Source organism: Doryrhamphus excisus, linkage group LG2, assembly GCF_037039965.1.
Source record: "Doryrhamphus excisus strain RoL-2023G ecotype Guam linkage group LG2, RoL_Dexc_Guam_v1.1, whole genome shotgun sequence".
NCBI lineage: Eukaryota > Metazoa > Chordata > Actinopteri > Syngnathiformes > Syngnathidae > Doryrhamphus > Doryrhamphus excisus.
The window spans coordinates 26,825,786-26,832,299 of record NC_136358.1 but is presented as its reverse complement, the minus strand read 5'-3'; the positions used below and the strand labels follow the sequence as shown (position 1 = coordinate 26,832,299).

Genomic DNA, 6,514 nt, shown 5'->3' with positions numbered 1-6,514 from the left:
AGCATGAAAGCGGAACGGATTCCAAGGTTCTCCATGAAGTGACCTCTGGACTGAGCGAGCTTAAACGCCTTATTTGACTCGTTTGCTCCTCCCATACCCCGAGGCATCAGTCAGCTTTGCCCTCATCTCCCGTCAAAGACGCAGATGATCCCATGGTAGCTCTCATGTACACATGTAGCTTCTCAACGGGCATCATGCTAACATGCAAGGGGGCCTTTTTCATGTCACGCAGCAACACGCAGCAGCTCAAAGCGCTTCCTATAGAGCACATATAAATCCCAAGGCCCGGACACTAATTAACTCCAGTGAGCTCCTCCAGTGCCGCAGGGCCACAAGGGCAGAAGATGTCTTCTCTAGCTTCCTTCCCACGGACACCAGTCCACTAAGAATGCATGCAGCCGGTGGTCACGCATTATTTTTAATAACCAACAAACAGCAGTGAGAGCTTAGTTCTTACACCTGAAGGAAGAACACTGACACACCCCCTGGACATAACATTAGGTACACCTGAACCTTTCCGATACATTTGGGGAGGTCGGTGTCAATCTCCACCATGACGAAGTACGACGTACGATTCTTGGAATAAATAGCAGGCTTTATAGGCGACACGCCTATAAATTTAATTTAATTTAATTTAATTTAATTTAATTTATTTTATTTTATTTTATTTTAATTTAATTTAATTTAATTTAATTTAATTTAATTTAATTTAATTTAATTTAATTTAATTTAATTTAATTTAATTTAATTTAATTTAATTTAATTTAATTTAATTTAATTTAAAAATAATTTAATTTAATTTTAAAATAATTACATTTAATTTTAAAATAATTACATTAAATGAAATGAAATTAAATTTAAAAAATTAATTATTTTTTTTATTTTTATTTTAAATTTAATTAAATTTAATTTTATTTAATTACATTTAATTTAAAAATAATTAAATTTAAAAATAATTAAATTAAATTAATTTTTTAATATCTTTTACTCTGTTTACTTGCTTTTATTCAACTCCATTCTTCTGTAAAGTGTCTGAGTATTTTGAAAAGTGCTATACAAATAAAATGTATTATTATTTATTATTATTATTATTAAATGGTTTGTTGCTCTTATTAAGAATAACCAAGCGCTGATCTATATTGCATCCTTTGGAGTAAACCTGCCAAAGTGCCTTAAATAACTAAAACCTTCACCTATAGAGGCTTTTTGCTCAGTAGATTTGGAGTGATATTCAATAGCACATTGGCAGAGTTGATGGTTCTACGCTGTATGAAATTTCAAACACAGACACGCTCCAAGTAAGCATAATTATCCAGTATGTACATCAGGACCGGCCACCAGTGCCCAATGCCGACGTCCACAGCAGGAAGCGATGCCGACAGCAAGTGAAACCAAAACAGGATGCTAACGTATGCGAGCACGAGGCAGAAAGAGCGGTGCTGCAAAGTCGAGGCGCTTCACCGTGATTAACGGAAAAGGAACAAGAAGTCTTGCTGGAGGAACGACTGAAATAGCTGATGCTTATTAAAATCAACCAGCGCACCTGCCACTCACCTGGATGGCTGCTGTTTAGCATTTCACATGCTGGTGCACGAACGCAACACGACACCATGCCAGGGCAGGAAGTTGGGAGATTGATTCTCACCCATCCGGAAAGACATCAGCACCTGAACAAAGTCACATAAAAAAAAGCTATTTAACACATTTTGTAATAAATAAATAAATATAATAATAATAATAATAAAACGGCAAATATTAAAAACTTAATAAACCACATATAGTTGGTGGGTAGACAAATTATTTTTTTCAGATTAAAATGAACAAAGCATTATTAGAGCCCTGTAGACATGACAAAACACGACTATAGTCACATTTATACTCTTTTTATTTACAACATATTGCGCAACTGCAGGGTCTTGAGACACATGCTAACTCGCAAACTAGAGAGCGGTAGCCTTCAAGTTATTTCCTTTAAACTTAAATAGCCAAAAACTTACCACTTCCACACGGATAGGGAGGATAACTATTAACAGTTATTTAACCTTTAACATGAACATTAATCAAACGTAATAATTTTTTTCTGGGTACATGATATACCATACAGCATCCATATCAAACTTTAAACTTTCATATCAAGGCGGGGGCCTCAAACTAGTATCCTGCGGGCCACATTTGGCCCGCGGGCCGCGTGTTTGAGACCCCTGCTTTAAAGTGTTTTTAATGAAAGTCAATTAGATTTGATAGCGGATGTTCATTGGGCTGTTTTTGGCTGCATCGCTAACGACGCCGTGCGCTCTCATTTATTCACTTCTCATTCAAGCAAAGTCTAATATGAAGGCTTCATTCCTCTGGGAACCGGAAAAGATAATTACAAATTAAAATCCCTCTCATGAGGTTTGGGTTCAAATGTTCATGTACGCTATTTCACGTGCACAAAAAAAACAGATGAAATTAGAAATACTTTCACCGCCAAAACAATACAAGCAGTTGATGTTTGCTAAATACAAGGATGAAGAGTCTTGAACCAGTCATGATGTGCTATATATATCACTATATTGACACTTACTATGGTACCCATTATGGCATTGGATGCTCATATCACCTCCTACTTCGCTACATGACAAAAAAAACTTGAAAAAAATATATTTAAAAAAAAAAACTATATTAGGAAAGCAGGAGGTGAACAAATGTAACAGTTACTGATTGTAAAAGTACCAGATGGAGGGGTAGGATTTAATAAGCTTTGCTTCTTCCTACTCCTATTGGACATGTGGAACTGTGAACTTATTATGGGATGCATTCAATTGTAATCTGATGCATGTTCAAATGAAATTAAACCATTACCATAATTCCTCCGCAATGATCTTCAAATCCTGGCAGTGAATTTTGGGGAAGTAGGATTCCTTATTTCAAAATGGAATATTTTAGTATTTAAAACATAGAAACGATCTCCTAAATTTGTTTTTTAACATTATTAGAGCCCTCCAGACATGAACTAGCACCCCTATTGTCACCTTTGCAACCAATATCGACGAGATAATAAGAGTAAATAAGCCATTTAAGACATAAATAAGACTTGTGTTGGCGTGTTGCAATAAATGTGTTCCCAAGGGGAGCCCAGTCAGCGGCTCAGCGGTGAGCTTCAGGTTATTTTGGGCTGCAACAGTAACAGTAACCCATGTTTTTATTAAGGGTTATTGTTCCTGTTGAGAGATCACTCAAACCTGCAATAAACGCCTGTTGTTATGGCGATCAGGTCCGGTGATTCTCATCAAACATTACAGTAACTTTACTGACATCTAGTGACTAATATAGAATACTACATGTCATTCACAGTGTTTTTGAATGCCTTAAATTTGTATTTTAGTTCATTTTGACATTTTTATGTTTGGGAACACTCAATTTAGGCAAGAAATACATAACATTTGTTTCAATATGCATATATTTAGTTTAATAAGAGTGTGTATTCAACCAAGAGCCAGCAGGAGAAAGCTAATAATATTGGCGAGTGAGAAAGGGAACGTAGCGCTGAGTAATTAGTCTGTTAGTTGAATGATCGGTGATGTTCCCACTGACCATTTGCACTCAGCTGTCCAATTAGAAAGCAAAGACAAAGAGGGCATAAATGTCCAGAGGGGATGAATTAACAGCAACAACATCCTCTTATACGCAAACATCACTCAGGCATTGGCAACATCCTACGCTGCATTTACAACACATTGTAATGCATTCAAGTGGCTTGACCACCAACATTTCATTGGCAGACATAGACACGGCCATAACATTAGGAACCCCTGCAGCCTAAAACATGTCTGGAATAGTTTGTGTGATGCCGTTGTGTGTTTTTCCTACTAATGCTCCTGTGGACCTCACTGTCATTGGTGGCATTTTCCAAAATGAAAGGAAATGCAAATATCCAGCTTCATTTAGGCCGGATACAAGTCATTTCCACAATAAGCTTTGCAGGAGTGGACGCCCCACCTGGGGGCCAGCTTAGAAAAAACAAAAAATACCGTTTGGCGCCCTCAGCGGCATCCTTTATTTGACACAATCATAATGAATCTCATTTCCCAGCAGCCTTTGTGTCTACCTGTGCTGTTTGTTTCCCTGGTGCCTTTTTGGTGCCCTCACTATTTTTTATGGGCCAACCAAAATATCTTTATAAGACACATAATCATAGCGGAAACACACACACACACACACAAAGTCAAGTCTCATTGTAAAAGTGTGTGAGATCCAACTTTGCAACACCAGACATAAAATCCATGAATGAAGTCCAGGAATTGATTTCCACCCAGCTGAGTTTTTTTTTTTGTTTGTTTGTTTTTTCCCTGACTTTCATTGTAAAAAGGTCGAAGTATCAACATTTCTCATTAGGTATTTTCCCCAGCTTTTAGGTATTTTCTGACAGCTCAGACAGTGACAACATGTTTATACTGTATATTCATGCAGCCAGGAAAAAGGCTAAATGCTATCAAATCGCAAATACGATTCTGCAAATTTGCTGAATTTTTGTAATAAAAAAAATACCTGTGTATATATACAGTATATGTACCATATTTTCCGGACTATAAGTCACACTTTTTTTCATAGGTTGGCTGTTCCTGTGACTTATACTCCAGAGCGACTTATAAATGAAAAAAACTGTACACCTTTTCTGTTCATGTTTATTTTTTGTGTAGCTGAATAAGCATTGTGTTAGCATATCTTACACCTATTCAGCCTGTTCTCTATTCTTTTATTGTTAGAACTTACCTTCCAAGAGGACGTAATGTCTGTTTTGGTCATAACATAAATTACCCGCAAAATCCAGTGCGACTTATGTATGGTTTTTTTTACCTAATTATGCATTTTTGGCATTGTGCGACTTATACTCTGGAGCGACTTATATTCCAGAAAATATAGTATACACAGTATATATTTTTTCTTTTGAAGTTTGGCCATTTTTTTCCTCAAAAAACATGATAAGCAAGACCTTGTGTTAGTTTGCCAGATAAAAATAGTTTTTCATGTTGGCTGCTAGCTTGGTTGTACTGTAACACCGTTGCCCTTTTTTTTTTTTAAATACTGTCGGTATTTCCCATGATGTCTGTTGTTAGCTAGCTCACATAACTTGTTTTCTCACGCTAGAATGCACACAAAAGGGAAAGAAATGTATTCATGTTTCTCATAAGGATTGTGAATGATGGGCAAAAGTGCAGTTCCCCTTTAAAGAAATCTGTCAAAATCATCAAAAACGACAAAAAAGGCTTGTATTGAATGAGTTAATTAATTTATAAAAAACACAATAGATTAATGTTCAAACGGCAATTTATCGTGGAATGACACATCGGTGTCAGAAAGTCATAAAGAGGTTTATTTACGAGCATTTATGGGTCATTAGGACCCGTAAAAAAAAAGCGACACGGCATTCCCATGTGACGTAATTTATCCCAGACATTTACATCATGTAAAAATACGAACCACAATATTTGACACACCTTTCATGACGCGCTGCTGTGACATTACATCCTGGAAGCACAGATCAATACGCTGATGTTTGTGTGATCAATGTAGCTTCCTGTAGAAATGTACCCTCATTCACTTTGTCCCGCAGGAATTGAGTTTCTAATTGCCTGACACGACACCCCCACACGGGGAGAAACATCCGTCAAGTCCTGCTTTTAACATGCAACAGTGTCGAGTCAAGCGGTGTTGTACAAGTCGCTTTCATTGCTATGCGACATTCTTAGTGACTCACTCAACAACACAATGTGCGACAAGCATGTTTTAGCAGCATTCTGGGATTAGTTTGAAATAATTCCCAATTAAAAGCCCCAATTTTCGACTTTCTTCTCATTTTGTAAGATTTGTATTACATCCTGCAAAATTCCAATTTGCAGTAGGTAGCATAACTGGCAATGATAAGCATCATAAGCCCAATTAAAAGTGTTAGCAGTCAAGGCACACTCAAGCTAAATAGAATAGGAATATTCATGGATGCTGTAAATTATTCTGTGAATTAGTCTACCGTAATTAAATATTCAACTCGACAAATATTCAGAGTGGAACAAAGACTGCGCATGTTCAATCAGAAACCTACAGGAACTGTTTTTTTGGGGGGGGGGGCATTAATTCAGTGAAATTATTGTGGTTATAACTATAATTGTAATTTGTACATGTGGTAGGGGGTCATGACCTCTGGATATAATCAATTAAATATTTTTAAAGAGAAAAATATTTAATACATCCTGACCAAAAAGAGGTAAATAGCTGTTTTGTTAGGTTAGGTGATGATTTGTGACTGGAGATGGCAAGCTAGTTCACTAGTTGTTGGAGGAATAGCATAGCCCCTTTACATGTCTTAGCACACTGGGTTATGATCACCCATAAGATTTATTGGTGATCATTTATATATGGAAATGACTTATCAAACATGACTACATTCCATCAGGTAGTAACTAACAAACAATCCCCATGTGTGCGTCTTCTCTCATCTTTGGTCTACAGCCAAACATCTCTCCTTCTCTGTTCC

General features: G+C 36.7%; 1 long non-coding RNA gene across 2 annotated transcripts in view; it reads right to left on the bottom strand.

Moving 5' to 3' along the window:
* Nucleotides 1-1,550: 1,550 nt before the first annotated feature.
* The window catches only part of LOC131110002 (uncharacterized), a 30,397-nt gene continuing 25,433 nt past the window's right edge, over nucleotides 1,551-6,514 (bottom strand). For both annotated transcript variants that reach the window (XR_013627004.1, XR_013627005.1), the window contains exon 4: nucleotides 1,551-1,667. This is a non-coding gene — a long non-coding RNA (uncharacterized LOC131110002). The remainder of the gene's footprint in view (nucleotides 1,668-6,514) is intronic.